Genomic DNA, 19,622 nt, shown 5'->3' on the forward strand with positions numbered 1-19,622 from the left:
CTAAGGGCTACTTGCCGATAAATTCTTTTTACATTCCGTTCATTATTTCTTGAGATACAGCAGTCACAATTGACGACAAAAAACGTTCTATAGCTCAACTCCCGTTTGAGTTATTGACACCAAAATTGAATCAGCACCTGTTCCTGTTAATACCAACATATGGACCAAATTTTGTTTGATTCCGCCAGTTACTTCCTGAGGAATAGCAAGCACGCGTAACTCGAAAAACGTCCCATTGCTCCACCCCCCTTGGAGGAATTCGCGCCAAAAACTAATGGGCACAAGTTCACATAGGGGCACATATGTGTACTAAATTTCGTTCGATTTCATGCGGTAGTTTTTGTTGTAGAGCAGCCACAAAAAACTGGTCACACACAGACGTGACACACATACACACACACACACATACACACATACACACACACAGACAGACAGACATTTTCCAAAAATGGTCGAAATAGACTCGCACACCTCAAAACGTTCGAATCCGTCAAAATTCGAAATTCGAAAATTTGCACGAATCCAATACTTTCTTCTATATATTAGATATAGAAGAAAGTAAAAATGATTAAGAGCCATATTATTTTGAAGTTCAGGCAAGGTGTGGCAGTGACCATTTTTGATTTTTATAATTTTTTTATATGTCAAAGTAGGTCATGAGACGTGAACATTCTGAAATTTTTAGCCTTCCAAAAAATTTTTTTCGCTCGTTAAAAATTCCCAAAGTTTGACGTTTTGCACCGCTTTTTAGAAAAATTCTAAAAGTCGCGTTTCAGTGCGCTTTAGCTCTTTCAGAAACACCACCCCACGGTAATGTTTATATTTATTGGTTGTACTGTATCTAGTGATGATGACTTCATAGTTATTTTGGTTGGGGGTTGTTGCTTTCTTCAGATAAGGGGTCGCAAAGTATGGATTTTATCCGTTTTCGCGCAAGTTGAACCTGCCTTATTTCCCCCAAAAAGCCACCCCCCGAAAAAAATGTAACATATACTGAAAGTTTATACTGTGAAGAGAGTAAATGGCACAAAATTTGTTTGAGTTTTAATTTTTTTTAGGAGAAAAATACCCTGATATTTTTCAAATTATCAAAAATTGTGCTTTTTTGATCGCAATTAACTCAAAACAGCATCACTAGGAAAAAAAAACCTTTTATATATTATGATACCTGGCTATGTGTAAAACATCATGAAAAAGAAAGCAGCATGGGATCTCTTCTTGTTTTCCAGAAAATATTTTTTTTTTTTTTGTAGCTCATTTTATGCGTTTTCTCGTACGTAAAACATGTGTCCAGTATGCAGATTAGATCTTCTAAAACTTTAAGGATGTAGTAAGAATGTATATATATATATGTATATATATATATATATATGATATGGATTTATCGTTTTCTGAATTACCTGCAATTAAAATATCATCAATTTGTAAAAATCAGAAAAATAAAGTATTACTAGTCTTTTTCTTTCTCTATACACACATATATACATTCTTACTACATCCTTAAAGTTTTAGAAGATCTAATCTGCATACTGGACACACGTTTTACGTACGAGAAAACGCATAAAATGAGCTACAAAAAAAATTATTTTCTGGAAAACAAGAAGAGATCCCATGCTGCTTTCTTTTTCATGATGTTTTACACATAGCCAGGTACCATAATATATAAAAGGTTTTTTTTTCTTAGTGATGCTGTTTTGAGTTAATTGTGATCAAAAAAGCACAATTTTTGATAATTTGAAAAATATCAGGGCCTTTTTCTCCTAAAAAAAATTAAACCTCAAACAAATTTTGTGTCATTTACTCTCTTCATAGTATAAACTTTCAGTATTGTTACATTTTTTTCGGGGGGTGGCTTTTTGGGGGAAATAACGCAGGTTCAACTTGCGCGAAAACGGATAAAATCCATACTTTGCGACCCCTTATCTGAAGAAAGCAACAACCCCCAACCAAAATAACTATGAAGTCGTCATTACTAGATACAGTACAACCAATAAATATAAACATAACCGTGGGGTGGTGTTTCTGTAAAGAGCTAAAGCGCACTGAAATGCGACTTTTAGAATTTTTCTAAAAAGCGCTGCAAAACGTCAAACTTTGGGAATTTTTTACGAGCGAAAAAAAATTTTTGGAAAGCTAAAAATTTCAGAATGTTTACTTCTTATGGCCTACTTTGAGACATAAAAAAATTAGGAAAATCAAAAATGGTCACTGCCAAAATTTCCGTTTTTTGTCTGAATTTTAAAATAATGGCTCTTAAAACATAGAAAATAGTGGCACCAGGAACATTTTATGAATTTAAATTTCGTATAGGAAACGCAACGGTCAATTTCTTGCGGAAAATAGAATTGCAGAGGTGTTTCAAATGGAAGTGGCCGAGTTTGTAGTAGCCCAGACTTGTACCACGCATATTTTATCATGTAAGAGTATTGTGGTGCACTAAACTGGAAATGAATTAGCGACTGCAGTTTCAGGATGTTGTCACGTTGAAAAATATCTATTCCTCCCTCCATCATTGCTTTGTCGGATATTCTCCGCGCCAACTGCTTCCAGGATCTGAAGACTCCAACATCTAAAGATTGAACTTTTGCAATAGCACCTGGTGGAATTTTTTTTAATTCAAAAGTCGCAGCGTCAGGGACTGCTTCACTCACGATGGAGTCGTCACAATACTGGGTTAGAGAATCTACCACAAGGTGAGACTCATCACCAACATAGGGGAAATAAACGTCTTGAAGCCATCTCTTTAGCAGCACTTTCGTGACTTTCCCTAATGAAAAAAATTTAGTTAAAGTCAACTTTTTGCTTTTGTCAATACCAGAAGCTAATCCGCTTCACATACACGGAGGACCGCGAACAAAGCGCATTTGCCTCCGAATAAACACACGAATGATTTACAACACAATGAGAAGGAAAAAACATTCAGGACACAGATGGGAATCGAGCCCATAACCTCCGGTATGCGAAGCTAGACTCCTTCTTGAGAGCCACCGAGGCCCCAAAGAAACATTTATTAAAGCTTTTGAACAACTAAATTAAGAATTTTCCACTCACCAGACTTCGTAGCTTGGATGCTCAAATTATTAGGCTTGAACATTGTGTGTCTTACACGCGGTCCCAATTCACCTTTGGCTTCTTGAAGAATGATTAGCATTGATGACAGCAATCGCCCATCGGCACTAATAACTGGCAGAATAGTATAGCTATGAGTCATACTGTGCTTTGATTGAGCAGCAGCTTCTACTTTCTTCACTCCTCGTGTATCTAGACTTCTGCCACTGTGCATCTCCTTGTGGAATCCACTTTGGTCTGAGTTGTACCAGTTGGATGGACTACTTGTTGTACTTGGACATATTTCAGCGGTGAAATTGGAGATGGCTTGTTGTCGTTCAGCTGCATTCTGTGCAGTGATTCTCCCGACAAAACCCGTGATTTTTCGTGACACAATGTTGTACCGAAATTTAAATTTATGCACCCAAGAGCGACATGCTTTGAAACCCGTAACTTGTTGCATAGAACTATGTACCAATGCCCAAATACATATATCTTCGTCATGGATGGGATATCGTTTCTCACGAGCTTCAAGGAACTTCTGATAAACGTGATGAGAAATGTGTTTGTATTTTAAACGCTTCGATATACTAGAAAGAGTGTTTTGTAGTTGTTTCTCTCAATCGTACAACTGGGAAAGGGATGTCACGAATCTGAAGGACTTTTTTACTGTAGCTAAACTCAATCTTTTAGATTTTCCAGACTTCCAGTACTCTACTGCCCGTTTCGTGTCTTCTGTCGTAATAACACGCAGTTTATTTTTGTCAGAACTTGGATGATAGCTAGATGCTGATGATTTTTGAGATGCTTCTTCTTCGCAGTCTTCTAAATCACCACTTTCAACGCTTAACACATCATTCTCTCCAAATTCGTCAATAATAAGATCTTCCTGCACCTCAAAACTAATGCTTCCTGATGCAACCGTCGTATTAATTAATCCTAAATTGTGTGTTAAATATACTCGTTAAAATAGTTTAAATATTTATAAGAGTATACATAAGATCATAAATACAGAGTTGCGTCAAAAATCAGAACGTTTTCCCAGGAAGTTTAAATAAACTTTTTGACAGTTGCTAAGCTATGCATACATTTCGTGAAATAAATTACACACAATGATTAAAGAAATGAAATTAAGTGCAGATGTAATAGAGGTGGATTATTATAGTTGCCCCGCAAAATGGCAAGGAAATCCATTGGAAAATTTTAATAAACAAAAAATAAATAAAGTTTGGCATCAGTGCAAATCTTTCGAGTCACAAAAGAAAGTTCTTTCCAGATGAAATGTTGGAAACTATCAGTCTCTCAATAAATAATGTATCGAGAAGTGTGTTTGGCAGAAACCAAGTATCGTCGAGGCACTAGCGATAAGCAACTAATAGGTTTGTCAACACAGTGTCGGGTTATATGCTGTATTGTACGTTATGTACACACATATTTGTAACTTTATTTGATCGATTGACATCCTGTTTTTTAAACGGTTTTTTTTTTTGGTTATTTCCAAAAATTCAAACTACCAATGGTACCAATTAGTTCTGATTTTTGACACTTTACTGTAGTAATAAAACAAATTCAAATATACTGCAGTGAGAGGTTCCCCGAGCTTAAACTTTTGGGAAAACAAAAATTCTCAATTTACCGAAAGAAAATTCAAATTTTGCCGAGCGATAAAATACGAGTATGCGCAAATAATAATGTATGAAAAAAACTTTCGGGAGTTAAAATTTTGTAATTATGTCCTCTAATTTGCCGAACTGTCAGACGAACTTTGTCGAATAAGGAAAATTTTTGGGAGGTCACAGTGGCCTCCCATCAGTGCGCTCCTAACTGCAGTCAACAAGAACGACCTCCTATTACTGCGATCGATCTGTCATAGGGTTCGAGCACAAAATCTCGTTTAAAATTCCACAGATGTAATGATATTTTAGCATCCAACAGAACGTATTAACTGAATACATTTGAATATACCGTTCAAAGTTTAAACTTTTTTGTTATTCTTAAGACTGTCTGTTAAAAAACAGATGTTTAAAACTTTTATGCTTCTGCGAGTGAAATATTTGCACTGAAAGAGTTTATTCGATGATGAAACTGTTTTGAAAAAAATATGATTAACCGTAGAAAAACGGTAAACACACTTTAAAGTTTTTTTTTTTTTTTTTGAAAAGTCGTAAATCTGAAGTCTTCAACAGTATCTAAATACGAAGAAAACGACATTTTTAAAGATTTCAAACCATGTTCTAAAATTTAAAAAAAAGCGATTTCTGTCGGTTATTTCCAGTATGTTTTTCGTTATGTGTATCGTTTTCAAGTTATGTGCAAGCCCTCTAACAAGTCAAATAAAAAAAAAAACTGTATTAATTTTTATTTTGCTCGTATTTGAATTCCCTTTTAACGTGAAACATAATTGGTAAAAGTGACTTCAGTATTTTTGAAAATGATTAAATAACATGCAATATGATGTGCATTTACGTTATAGCGACTTTCAGTTGCAGTGACAGACTTTTTCGAACTACAAGGGTTGTTGTAATGAACGTCGACTATAAAATCTTTGATAAGAATCTGTTATGAAGTAATTTCCGACATCGTTAGTTTTGCTGTGCAAATTTTTGACATTTACTATCCGTTGTTTTCTTTTTTTTTTTTCGATTTTAAATTAAAAATTGAGCATTTTTGTTAGCAGTGGTCAGACAATAAAACTTGATGAATGATAATAACTTTTGAACAAATAAATAAGAGCTGGGATACTACAATCCATGATCATTTTCTTTCAACATCAAAAACTATCCATTTTATTTTCAATATATAAGCTTTAATAAGCATGTTTTTTTTTTACTTATTCATATTAATTCTCGTACATAATTATTAATTACTTACAACACATTTCATAACAAGAGTACAAACTTAAATTAGTTAAGTAAAACACACTTGAAATGCACATAAATTCTGAAATGCATTATTATCTCTAGTTTCCATTTCACAGGCTTCATAGTTACTTTTTAATTTTACACACACAAGTAACGGGCTAATTCGAAACATCGTTTACGCGCTTTGCAGATGACCAGAAATGGGAATGAGAGTCTTGCTAGACGCAGGCGATGAAATCACGTGGTATTTTCCATTTCTTGCCAAGTCTTTAAATTTGGCGAATTTTCGTAAGATTTCGACAGACTTTGACCCCCCATATCTCAAAAACAAAAGGACGAGGGCACACAATATTTGGGTTGATTTTTTTTCTAAAGATACTCTTTCGAATGAGACCATTTTTAACTTTTTTCATGATTACTGAACTCGTGATGTTTCCTGGTTAGTGGGTATAAGAGCTGATTTTATTTTGGTGTCAACAGCTAAAAAGGGGGTAGCGCAATCGCCCGTTCTTTTTTTCCATCGTGAGTGCCCTATCTCAAGAAATAATGCTGCATTCTGGATAAAATTTGAAATAAATGTGAATCCATATGTAAACAGGCTTTGGTTCAATTTTGACGCCAATCGCTCCAAGAGATTTTTTTTTTTTTTTTGCGAATAAAAATAGCTTTATTAGTGCAACAATAAGAATGATAAATCGTAATAGATTGTCGTCTGCGTATTTCTCGTGATTTTAATTGTATGGAAATGATCGGAAATATTTCTATTTCTATTTCTATTCAAGAGTCACAACTGACTTCAACTGTATTTTTATGTCGAGGTCTGCATACTAGTGCCTTGCCTCCATTATTTTATATACCGATAGATGGCAGCACCATCGCCGGATCGAACAGTTAATGAGAATTTAGAACTAGTCCAAGAGCTAATAGCTACCTGGTACTAGCACCCCCAGAGGTATCGTTTCACTTGGAGGACATTGAGACCACGAGCATATTTAACGTCGCCCAGTCCCCTTTAATGACGACGGTGGGTCTTCGACCAGCGGGGATCGAACCCGAGCCCATCGGAAATATTATCTCAATGATTTAAAATTTTTAACTGTTGCCATCTTAGTTTGTTAACAAATAAAATATTTGTAATTAATTCAAGCAAGGCTTTAAAAATAACTTTCAATTTTCGCTCTTTGCTTTTGTAATAATTCAGACATTGGGATGGTGGTCAAGTTTTTGCATGTGTAGTTGGTTTTTTGTTTGGAATATTGCTTCCTCGTCAAGCATGGGGAGGGATCAGAAAAAAAAAAAAAAAAAATATATATATATATATATATATATATATATATATATATATATATATATATATATATATATATATATATATATATATATATATATATATATATATATATATATATATATATATATATATATATATATAGAAGAAAGTTTCGGGATGGCCACAACATACTAGTTTCAAATATATTTAAGACTTCTGTGTTTTATCATTTAACTTCAAAACTTTCTAGTTATACAGTGAAATCCCGTTTCAATGAAGTTCAAGGAGCCGCAAATTTTGTTCGTTGTGACGGGAATTTCGTTATAGTGGAATTCAAGCAACATATTAGAAATTGAGTCGGTGCTGAAATTTTATTTCGTTGAAACGGAAATTTCGTTGTAATTGTATTCGTTGTAACGGGATTTCACTGCGCTCATTGAAGTCTTATCTTGTCAATGTCTTCCTTTACAAATTTCAACCAACACAGTCATCAGTTATTTGCGAATTTTTGTGACTGTAAGGGGACTAAATTTGGTAGGCAAGGGATACGAACATGAAAAAGATAGCTTAAAGGCGCAAAGGGCATTTCTCACTGATTTCAGAAAGATAAGGATTTGACCGGTAGTACGCTGCTTTAGATGGTCATTATTTTGATACCGTCATACATATGAAGTGTGATGACACAAAACTTGGTCTCTTTTCTTTTATTGAATGGAGCTTTTTCGCTGGAAAGCAGAAATGGTTCGTAATCATCTGATACATATTTTCTCCCTTTTCGATATTTTCATATGAGTGAAGCTGCTCGAAGAACCAGGAATAAAATTTTAAACGCAAGTATTACGGTGTAGAGTTCTGTTTCCATTCAATTTTTATACGAGTTCACTAAAATATATGTGGGAAAAAATCCTTTTTTAGCTTGAGATTATATATCGTCGAATCATCTTGGGATTAGATGTCTTAATGTTGCTCTAAGGTTGGATAGCGGATTGATTGGCTAATTGGATAGCGTCTTACAATCCAATAATTAGTTTCTCGAAGTGAAAGGGGTAGGGATGCAACCTTTTAACTTTGCAATATTTAGGCTTTCTTAACAAGCAAATGGCAATACAAAAGAAGCTCGTTTATCCGTCCCCCGTTTATCCGGATCTCCGATTTACCCGGATCAAGTTTGCAGAGTTTTAAAAAATATATATATATTTACCGAAATAATTTTAAATTAGGACTGCAAGAACGGAACTAAAAACATGCCAAGTATTCGGTTTTTGTCTTGATTATAAACATGCAACTTCTTCTTACGCAGTTGTAATTATATGTATATTATAAGACAATTTACTTTTAATAGTTTATTCAGTTACGTATACAGTTGATCTTGACATTGACATACGTTCAATCAACCCCTAGTCTGTTATTAGATTGAGACCACATATTGCTGAATTTTAAAGCGAGATTTAAAATGAATTTCGATCAACTTACGACCAATCATCATTCAGATAGTAGTAAATTAAACAGGGCCGTCCTTTAGGAGGGTCAGGAGGAGGCAATTACCTTCTTCACATTGGGAAATTATTGTATCAACATATAAATGGACTTTGTTCGTTATTTTTCGATAGAACTTCCATTGAGGTTATACATTTTGATCCCCCCCCCCTGCCCCTACATGCAAAAATTCTAAATGACGAGCCTGAAGTTAAGACTTTTGCATTTAATATTTGTACTTTTACTTTTATACTCCACAAGGAACGAAATCGTTAGTTAGACAGATGCATTTGAAATTTATATTTTTAGTTTCGTAATCAGAAAGGAATGTTGTCGCAGGTCTATTTGCATTTGCAGTTCATATTTTTAATTTTAACAGAAGGGCTACGATTTACAAAATCACTAGAACCTATATTTCGAGTCGCTTGGGAATGCGTTTAACAGTGACAAAAAATCTTTCGACTTAAAACTATAGAATCATCAAACGTAAATTCAAACCTGTTATTTAGATTTAATTCAATGTGACTTCCACCAGCTTGAGTGTTAAACAAAACTTTCAATGCTCAAACAAAACTGACTGAAGTTATCGTATTCCAAAAACAGTACAGGGCAATTCCATAAAACTAGAGACATCACAGTTAAAAAAAAAAAAAAAAAAAAAAACTTCATTGTATCAGTAATTTTTTTCTTTCATAGGAGATGTAAAAGACTGTATTTTTTTATAAAACTATGCAAAAAAGTTATAAACACATTTTTTGTAAGTTTTATAGGCAAATTCGAACAACACTACTCAGTGCCCATATGTCGTTGTAAAAGCAACTCTAAAAGTGTATACTTTTTTTCACTTCGAAAATTAATTGTTATCTCTACAATCTAATTTTCTATTGAAATTTAGTTTACATAGGAAGAGATTAGACCAATAATGAAACTTTAAACTGTTATAATTGTCTTTTAACAATTTTTTTTAAACTAGGCTTCATACTTATGTAACAATAGTCATAAAATTGTATTAAAGTATGCATTGCTTAAACAAAAACGAACCCAAGTTTATAAAAAGTCATATTCTCTTCATTTATGATGATATCTTTAATGTTAATTCCTTAAATATTTAGAAAGTGTTGAATTTAATTATTTAAAACTTATTTCAAATATGTAACATCAGTCTAGTTTCTCGTTTCGGTAATAAACCTCAAACAAATTGCACAAATGGCATTGACTGCTGCAAAAAAGGAGGTGAGATAAGTTAAGAAATAAAGGAAAACATGAAAATATTGAAGGCAAGGCAGGTATTCGAGTTGAACCGAGCCATTGCTTCGGTCACTTGTCTGGTCAGTGCTAATTCTGTATTAGCTACCAGTTTGTTTGGCACTCTTGGTTTCCTTAAGAGATTTCACACCTCCAGCTCAGTCACTCCTATGCCGGGCTGATGAGTGCTAATAAGTACGAAACTGCCGTCCTCGGCTGGAATTGACTGAGCTGGCAGTGTATTTCATCAGTCACGTTTTTTTATTCTCTTTAGTTTCATACAAAAAAAAAATCTTCAAGTCTGAAAACAAGTGTAGGGGCAGTAATGTATCACATCATGATATTTTAGATCAATTTCAGAAGAAAAAAAATGTAATTTCAAGACAGTGCTGAATTTGTAAGTTAAAAATAGAGTCAAATTTTAACGTCAGTCACCGTGGACAGACCCTACAGCAATCTATTGTGAGGCTCTGAGAAGTTGAGCTCCTACTCTGACAATGTTTTTCTCTGTTTCGGTAAATAGCAGGGGCAATTGGCGCTAAGTTGGAGTTGAGAAACTTTCTTAGTAGTTTTTCAAAAATATTCCAACTAAAATCCGATCCAATAACACGTCTATTTTTCACTAGTTCCCCTAAAACAGGTAAACATACTCAAGGTCACAGCTCAACTAAACAGAGTTGCGCTATAAGGCAAACGCTGTGTAAATAAGCTTTTGTAAATTGGATAAAGGGTTATAATGCTTTCCAACTTACGCGGAGTAACTTGATAGTTTTCTCTGCTGTAACATAATTTTGAAGATACTCTTCCAAAGGTAATATGATTGAAAATAATTTTTGTAAGCAGTTAAAACTACTTTTTCTAAGCTCTAAGCACGATTTTGTGGCTTGAAAATAAAAATTTGAAATCGATGACGTCATAAAGTCACTTTTAATAGTAAGATTTTTTGTTTTGCGTTAAAAAATAATATATTGTATTGCTACTGAATACGCAGCGAATAGTTTATTATTCATTAAAGATAAGAATTTATTTTCAGATGTGTTGAGGTAAATTTGTTTCAATTTTAAATTAACAATCGCATCAATAATAATAAAGAAATATGTAGTAATAAAAAAATGATAGTAGTGATCGCAGTAATAACAACAACAAAAAAAGTTAATTATTTGTGTTCATTTTCTTTGTTTTCAAACGCTGCATGCTTATTAAAGTTAAATGTGTAATTACATCAAACTGATTCGAATTTTGAATTTGGGTGCTTGCTAGTGACTGAAATTCTATGTACTACCATTGTGACCTCATTAAAAGTAAAATTCAGGAAAATAGAACATGAAAAATATAATAAACTAGCTGTGTCATCCGGCGTTGTACGGTCTACCTTGAAAATAAACTTTGCGTCAAGTGACGCATGTTCAACAATCAGGATTAAATAAAAGAAAAAATATGTAGTGTAAAGTTTATCGTTTATGTGTAGAAAAGAGCATTTTTTCTTAAAACTCTAACATTGAATTTAGGATAATTTTAAAATCTTTGGATAATTTTAAAATCCCAAAACTTCAGTCAGTTATTAATACGCTTAAACATTCCGTTTCATGAATTTTCACGCAAAAACCCTCCTTTTGGCAAAGATCGGACGTAAACTGCGATTTGTATAAGTAAAACCATCCCCATGGGAGGGCAAATATCCCCATCTGGAAGGAAACGAAAAACTGAATTCCTGAGCATTAAAGGCTAAATTTAGCAAAGATCCAACATAAACTTGATTTGTATGAAAAACGCACACATATACATCCATTTATAAATATATATTTATAGATAAAACAAAATAACATAAAAAACCAAAAGTTTAAAACATAGAAAAAAAAGTATATTTTTTTAGTTTTTCGAAAATATATTTTATTTTATAAAGGCTGTTTCTATCCCTTATTCATTGTATCATGTCACTGATACCCGTTTGGTGTTTTTAAGCAGAATGCATTTCGAATGTTTTTTTTTTTTCCCTTTCTTTAAACAACGATGTAAATTTATGCAAACCTATGCAACATTTCCAAACTTTCATTTCAGTGCAGTTCTATGCAGAGGTAAACGAGTGAACATCAGAATGTAGCAGAGGTTTTGGATCATTACAAATCACTAGGAGAGAACAAGTCTTATTAGCTCGACTTCGCATTAGACATACCAGATTCACGCATAAATACCTCTTATGTCGTGAACCAGTTCCAACATGCATTACATGTTATGTAAATCAAACAGTGTTGCATATTTTATGCAACTGCCCAAATTTTAATTAAATACGTTTTAAATATTTTAATAATTTTAACCCATCTTTGAAGGAGTTGATAGGGGAACCACCCCATTGCAATTTGTACTCCTTCCTCCAGGAGATTGAATTCTCCTTTTTAATTTAGTGTTTGTCTCGTCATTATGTGATTTCGTCCTTTCCATATTTTTCAAGATATTGTTTCGTCCATTTCTTCTTTATCTTCAATTTGTTTAAATGTTTTTAACGTTTATATGTTTTTATCGGCTGTCCTTTTTTACAACTAGTACTTGAAGTTTAATGCTTTCTACTTCAAAATATGCTTACTTTTACTTACTTGACTTTAGTCTTGAATGAAAAATAAATAGTATATAATGAAATATCGTTTGGCGTAGTATAGCCCTCAAGGACTCTTGCGCCATAAAAACCACATAAACCAACCAACCAACCAACCAAAATGTACCTTCGAAAGTTAGAGTAACTGGCCATCCCTGATTTAAAAAAGTAAGTATGATGATTGCTGTAATAATAATTCAAATCTACAATAAACGCAGGATGCGGGATATTAACCTCCCGTATTTTTTTGGAGGGGGCGCTTTGTGAGTCGTGGAGGGGTGGGGGATGCGGTGGTGGAAGTGGAATCAATAATATAGCAGTATACGTGCCCTGTTAAAAATTCAGGAAACCTTTATGATATTTATTACTGTAAAATGAAGTGTTTACAGTACAGAAAAAATTTACAGTAAATTGTACCGAAAAAATAAACGATTACAGCGCTAATTGACAAACCGCATGACTTACAGTGTGAAGCAGATAACACCGTATTCCCCCTCACTCGCTGTTATTTCATTCATAAGTTAATTAAAATTTACAAATGATACGATGTTGCGGATATTGATGGTTATCAACAATATCGCCGTAGAAAGGAGGAGTATAGAGGCCACACTTTTCAATGTAAATGTCAAATTCTACAGATGAAGTTGAAATTGATAAGCAGCGGGAGTTCCATACTCACCACTGCTTTTAAAAATGTATAAATGTTCATATAAATGTCCAGTTTTGCTGTTCCGGGATATCCGTTAAGCACTTTGTCAAAGGTCCTTATTAGGTCGCATTTGAGGTACGAGAAATAGGGTTAAAATTGACTGAATAACACGGTGAGAGATGAGTAAGTTATAAAAGCACCAAGGTATTTGGCATAATTTGGTTTCTCCATATACGAAAGAGACCTTTCTGTACAGCATCTTGCAGTACATCTTGAAAACGACCCTGTGTGTTTTTTTTTTTTTTTACATTGTCAAAAACCTAATGTGATTGGCTAAATTCTCAGAAATAAAATTATTTACCAATGTTCCACGTCATTTTACATGCACTGTAAACAAATCCGAAATGTCACTGATTATTTCCGTGAAACATGTTGGGATTTCACAGGTCCTCAACAATTTTATTTGGAAACACGTATATGCGTCAAAAAGTTTCCTGAATTGCTACAAACGTCATTAATGCGGACTTCTCACTGTTGCGAAAAATATTTGTAGTTCCCAGTTTAAAGATTAGCTGACCGTATTTATTAAGTGTATCGGCTTCAGGTCAATTACGTTCCGTCTGCATTACCTAAGCTGCCAGAGGGAGTGAATGACCCTCTGTATTCCGTACCTTTGCAGGAATCCCAGGCGAGTTAGACTTACGATACTTGCTTGCACTGCACATCTGTTTTAACTTTCACAATGTTTGCCGCTTTATTGTTGGAGCTTTCTTGGAGAAGTACTGAGGTGTCAAGCTTTGTATTCAATTTATCTAGTTTTTTTTCTGAAGTTCCAGCGACACGACTGGCTTTCAACCTGGGATAGTACTGAATTCTTCAAAAAGATTCCATGATAATTTCAGGAAGAATAATGAATTTTAGTGATAAACTGACTTTAATACCGTCGTCGTTGTCCGTCCAGATTGACGTAACTCCCAATGGGAGCAAGTGAGTCTCTGGATTCCGTAACTTTCCAGGAGTAACAAGCAAGTAGAATTCTTTCTGCGTGCTTGAAAGTCCTTAGCATTGGCTATGGTTGCGATAATGCTTTTGGTACTTTCTTCGTGAGTCGGAAAATGTGCCAAGCTATTACTTTTAATATTACTTCGGTCTTCTCTAAAGGTTTCAGAGAAATGATTGTCTCGAATTGGAGAGGTTTCGGAATTCTTTAGAAAGATTTCAGGATAATTTTAGGAAGTTTTCTGACTTTTAGTGGGATACGTTCCTATTTTTTTGCAAGATATGTTACTGGCCGAAATTGGGCGCATTCGCTGCCCATTATTTTTCAGGATGTTTCTTAATTGTTTTTACAGTGTTGAATAAAATCAAAAAAATTCATGGAAGCCACGCAAACAAAGAACACAACTTTCATCAATCTCTGGCATAATTAAAAATTTCAGCCAAGACATCGGGACCAAAACTCCATCCGAAACAAAACTGTGCATCCAAAACAAAGTGAATGTTGTTTTTGCATTTGTTTTCGGTTGAACATTTCCGAACTGACGGGAATATTTACGGACCTTTATTTGTCGATTGTTTAATACATATCACGATGCATTTCGCGAACCGTAATTATTGGTAGCACACAATCACTGGGAGTTGCATTTTCGAATGCAGGTTTTGCATAACGAGAAACAGTATTCTTCAACTGTTTAAGATGATTTTGACGACGTAATATCCAACACAATCATCATTTGTGTGGGGTAACTATATAAATTTTATGCTTGATGATGTATTCCATGGATTCAAACAAACACACCGATGTCCAAATCTAGATTTTACACCAAAGAGGTGTAACGACGCTTTAGTGTTAATTGAAGATTTATGCATTTCAATTTCGAATTTGTTATTTAGTCATTATGGTGTAATATCACTTGATCGATTGGTCACCGATTTAACTAACACTGATTTACAACGAGAAAAAAACGGTGCAATGACGCTGTCTTAGCTACAATTATTGTGAATAATGAGTCATTACTGACAGCTGAAAAAAAAATCATAATCAGATTGTGCTGACCGTTGATGCTGAACACGCTGAACGAGGCTATACAGTTCTCGATGAAAACAAAGCCGTAAACATTCCAACTAAATTTTCAAATTTTCTGGATATACCAGGAATGCCACTGGACGCTTTCCGGTTGAAAATTGGTTCACCAATATCATTCTTTTTCACAGTTTAAACCCACCTAGATTATGCAGCGGTACACGTTTCTTCATCAAATTTTCAACAATTTCGACGGCAGAGTTTGACGGAAAAGTTTTTTTGACGGAAGAAGAAATTTTTGTGTTGCCACGTAATCTATGAATAGCGTCATAATTTTCAAACACATTTGAAAGGCTTCAATTTCCGATTCGTTTAGTTTTTGAAAAGACCATAAATAGATCTCAAGACCAAACAATGTCTACTTTCGGTTTGGACTTGAAACATACATGTTTCTCTCATGAGCAACTATCTATCGCCTACTCACATGTGGGAAAGTTATCATACCTATTTGTGTTAGCAAAAAAAAAAAAGGTTAAGCGAGCATATTGTGCACAACTTAGTGCTTAGATAATTTTCAGTTTTCAAATAATAGAAACAATAGATCGAAGTCAATGTTATCTTCCTAATTTATAAAATTTAATTTTTATACGTTTTTCATTTAGTTAATGTATTCTGTGAAGAAGTTATTGATTACAAACTGTAGAGAAAGCTGAGATGAATAAAATGTAGTGTACATTCTAAAAGTGTATGTTGGTTTATGCTTAATTTCTACGTTACGATATTTTACTATCAGTTTCGATATTTACTATCACTTTCAAGTTATTTTGCTTTTATTTTTGGCTGAAGTCATACTTTCAAAATTTACTAAGCGTAAGTATAGTGCTTTTACCATTGAAAATTTAGTTAGTACTTACTAAATTCAATAAGTAATTACCTCAGCCCAACACGCCCACCATCAATCTCATATGTTTTAAAAATGGCTAGAACATTTTTAAGCTGTACTAAAAATATTAATTAGATTCTATCAAAATATTGAAAAAAGGAATATTTTAATCCTACTACTTCGCCACAGCAATGCGTGGCTGGGTCAGATAGTATACATATACGATCTACATCTATTGATGTTAATACACATATTAAATTTCAACTTTCTGGGTGTACTTAGTTTGAGATAAGTTAATCTATTTAGCAGATTTTTGTATTTGAAATGTAATTTTTTTTTCTCCAAATTCCTCCAACTACCGGATGGCATGGTTTTGAATTGTAACATGTACAGAATATGAAATAGCTGAAACCAAAATTGTCCAGACCCATAGAGCTAACCTATTTATTGTTTTTACTCGATGTTTCCTTGATAAAAAGTACTAAGTCCTTTCAATGCTTTGTTGACGTAAAAACTTTTCCTAATGTCCACCTAGATTGGCCATTTTTACCAGTGTGCAGGCACGTGTTATTATTGGCCTAATTAGTTAAACTTTTGTATACGTTATTTCTTTTATCATAGTTCCACAAAACTAGGAGCGCATCGCTAGCTGAACTCAAAATTTCCCCTCCTATATGAATAAAGACCATGCTAATATAATTATGTACATAATAACTTTTATGCAAATATTCCTACGAAGCGAAAACGAAAAATTGTTATGTGATGAAATTGAATAACAGATAGTAATCCTTTGAATAAAAATATAATATAGCACGAGTTGAGTTTTGTTTAAATTTCTAGGTATGGACTTCCTAACGGGATATTAACCTCACGACATTGCATCTCTTCGCCTACAAAGGAATGATAATTCCATCCTCAATAGTTGTAAAACAACTCGACATAAAAAAGGGTCTTCTTTTTCTATTTACTTCCTGTGTAACTTTTGTGTAGAGAAGCTTTAGACGAGGTGTTGAGCAAAGATTTTATAGCCGAGGAGAAAAGTGAGTGATTTTATTGTGAATTCGATCATTTCTTTGTGTGTATTTTTCACCGAATTTAACGTAAGTAAGGGGCCAATCATTAATTACGTAAGGATGATTTTGCCAATTTTCGACCCCCCTCCCCCAAAGTAAGGGTACGTAAGATTTTGCAAACCCCTCCCCCTAATCTTACGTAAGATTCCATTTCGTTTTCCAAAATAATAAAATAACGAATCTTAGATCACTGGAACGTTATTAAATTCACCATTATTAAATTAAATATTTTTGTGTAAAGAAATATTTACTAAAAAGTTGGAATTTAGACTGAATGTTTTTTCGGCATTTTTTTGTATATGATGCGACAGTAATTAAAAATGAAACATGCCGTACGTAGTGCAATTCTTTTTTTCACTTCACACTATTCATTCTTTCTTAAAAAATATAAAACAGCTCATTCTTATACGTTTTTACCTTCCAGACGCAATTGAAATATCATCCTTACTAAACCACTTGACCCCCCCCCTCCCTCTCGGGACTCTTACGTAATTAACGAATGGCCCCTAATGCATTAAGTACTTAGCCAAACTATTTTTGTAAGGTTGGGCTGAATTTTTCGGCAGAACTTATTTGAAGTATAGTTCTTTTTCGGATAAGTCTGAACAGTATGGGTTAACTTGCACCACCTCATATTTTTTAATTTATTTGACGTGGGGGAAAAAAGCAGTAGAAGACCCAAAGCTGTTCTTCTGCTGGCAAGGTTATTGTTCAAGTTTTTACTTTTCATTTCACAAATTAAGTTGGCAACGCTGTACACAGCTTATTGCATAATCTAATAATTCTGCAGTAAATGTTTGCAAAATACTCCTAAATTCTGATTTGTAGTTGTTTAAATAGCTACTCCCCTAAATTGTAAAAAAGCAGTCGAAAACTTTATGCTGTGGAATAAGTAAAATGGCAGAACGTGTATTAAGTACAAATAAAAGCATTAATAAAAAGTGTTTAAATTGCATTTTTTTAACTCTTTTTTAGATGCTTTTATTTGTACTTTATACACGTAGTGTCATTTTACTTATCTATTCCTCTACGCTATAATGTTCTAGGCAAAAAAAAAAAAAAAAGTAGAAATTTTTAGATCTTTTGAAGTCAAAATGAGAAGTTTTTAAAGATAAAGTTTTTCTATTTTCCTGGTTTTAAATTTGCACAAACTTTATCAAACGAACTAGAGGGCTCCACCCCCTGCTCGTTATGTTCGCCACCTGCGGTGGGTGACAATTGATTAATGACAATTTAACTCATTCCAGTGTGTCAGGACATCCTTGTATGTTCACAGGACTGAATGCTCGGCCCCTTATCTACGACCGTTTAATGTTTAGAAGAGTGAAACAGGGAGGAAACGCTCACCCTGGATAACCTGTATCCAACGGTACCAGTACAAACCTAGTAGACATTTAGCTTAAGCCTATAAGTTAATAGCTTTGAAATAAATTATACGTACTGCGTTATAAATAGTTGTAATAATTATTATATTTCGATTTTGAATAACTGTATTATACTGTCGTGTGCAGGTAAACGGCAGTATCTGCATTAATGAGTTTTCGAGATATTTGAAGAAATGTGTGGCAGATTCAATACTAACAATTGGAAAATGCTAGAATTAGATGTTTTTTTCTCGCCTTTTTTTCAGCGGAAACCAAATAAGCGAGCTTGTTCAAAAAAGATAACTTACAATAGATGACAAAAATGCAAAAAAATGAAAACTGAAAAATTTTCAGTCACTGCCCTTTACCTGCACACGGCAGTATACTCTAAGAGTCTTTCTTGCTTCATACCAATTAAGAGAACAACCAGGGCTGCGGAGGTTGACTACGTTTAAGGTAAAAGAGTCAGAGTTGGATACTTCAAAATTTCTGGAGTCGGAGTCGCTCATTTTTCCTCCGAGTCTGCTGCTCTGCCGTAGTTGACGAGTAGAAGTGGGAGTATGATTGATTGTGGGGTAAAGGAGTCGGGAGTGGGGGTTGAAGGTTTTGAAATGGCAGAAGTCGGAGTCGGTGTTTCCCTCAGACTCCGAAGTCCCGAAAATAGCACCATTTAAATACGAGCTTCATCAAGGAAGAGAAAGTATGAATCAATGTTATTCTGAATGAGTGGGATCAGATGTAGAATAATATTATTATCCATCAAAATGAACTATGACGATGATAAGCTGGAAATTTTATGCTGGTAGCATTTTTTAACTTAAACAAATATATACACGTCATAACTGCTCTGAGGTTGCATTTGAGCTTTCATGTTATTCTGCTTACTGCTTTTAAACATTCGCCCTCCCCTAACCCCAAATAAGCAATGTTTTTGAGGATGCAAAGAAACTTAAGCAACCTTATCTGATAAAATTTGTTGCATGGAATCGACATTTATGAAACACTAGCAAAAATACCCGGCGTTGCCTGGGTCAGTCATAATTGTGAGAAACAATCGCTGCTCTCTTTCGTACAATCGCTGCTCTCTTTCGTTTTCTGTTTTAACTAAAAGAACTCAAAACACACTGCTTTGACGTGATT

The 19,622-nt window shown here is 34.0% G+C and overlaps 1 protein-coding gene across 2 annotated transcripts in view; it reads left to right on the forward strand.

Annotated features, from left to right (window-relative positions):
* Positions 1-10,636: 10,636 nt before the first annotated feature.
* The window catches only part of LOC129217471 (endonuclease G, mitochondrial-like), a 32,492-nt gene continuing 23,506 nt past the window's right edge, over positions 10,637-19,622 (forward strand). Inside the window, exons 1-2 of one of the 2 annotated variants that reach the window (XM_054851775.1) lie at positions 10,637-10,711; positions 16,886-17,085. The gene's annotated coding sequence lies outside the window, so the exon portion shown is untranslated. The remainder of the gene's footprint in view (positions 10,712-16,885; positions 17,086-19,622) is intronic. The other variant, XM_054851777.1, reaches the window with a different exon arrangement.

The sequence above is a fragment of the Uloborus diversus genome, chromosome 2 (assembly GCF_026930045.1).
Source record: "Uloborus diversus isolate 005 chromosome 2, Udiv.v.3.1, whole genome shotgun sequence".
NCBI classification, from domain to species: domain Eukaryota; kingdom Metazoa; phylum Arthropoda; class Arachnida; order Araneae; family Uloboridae; genus Uloborus; species Uloborus diversus.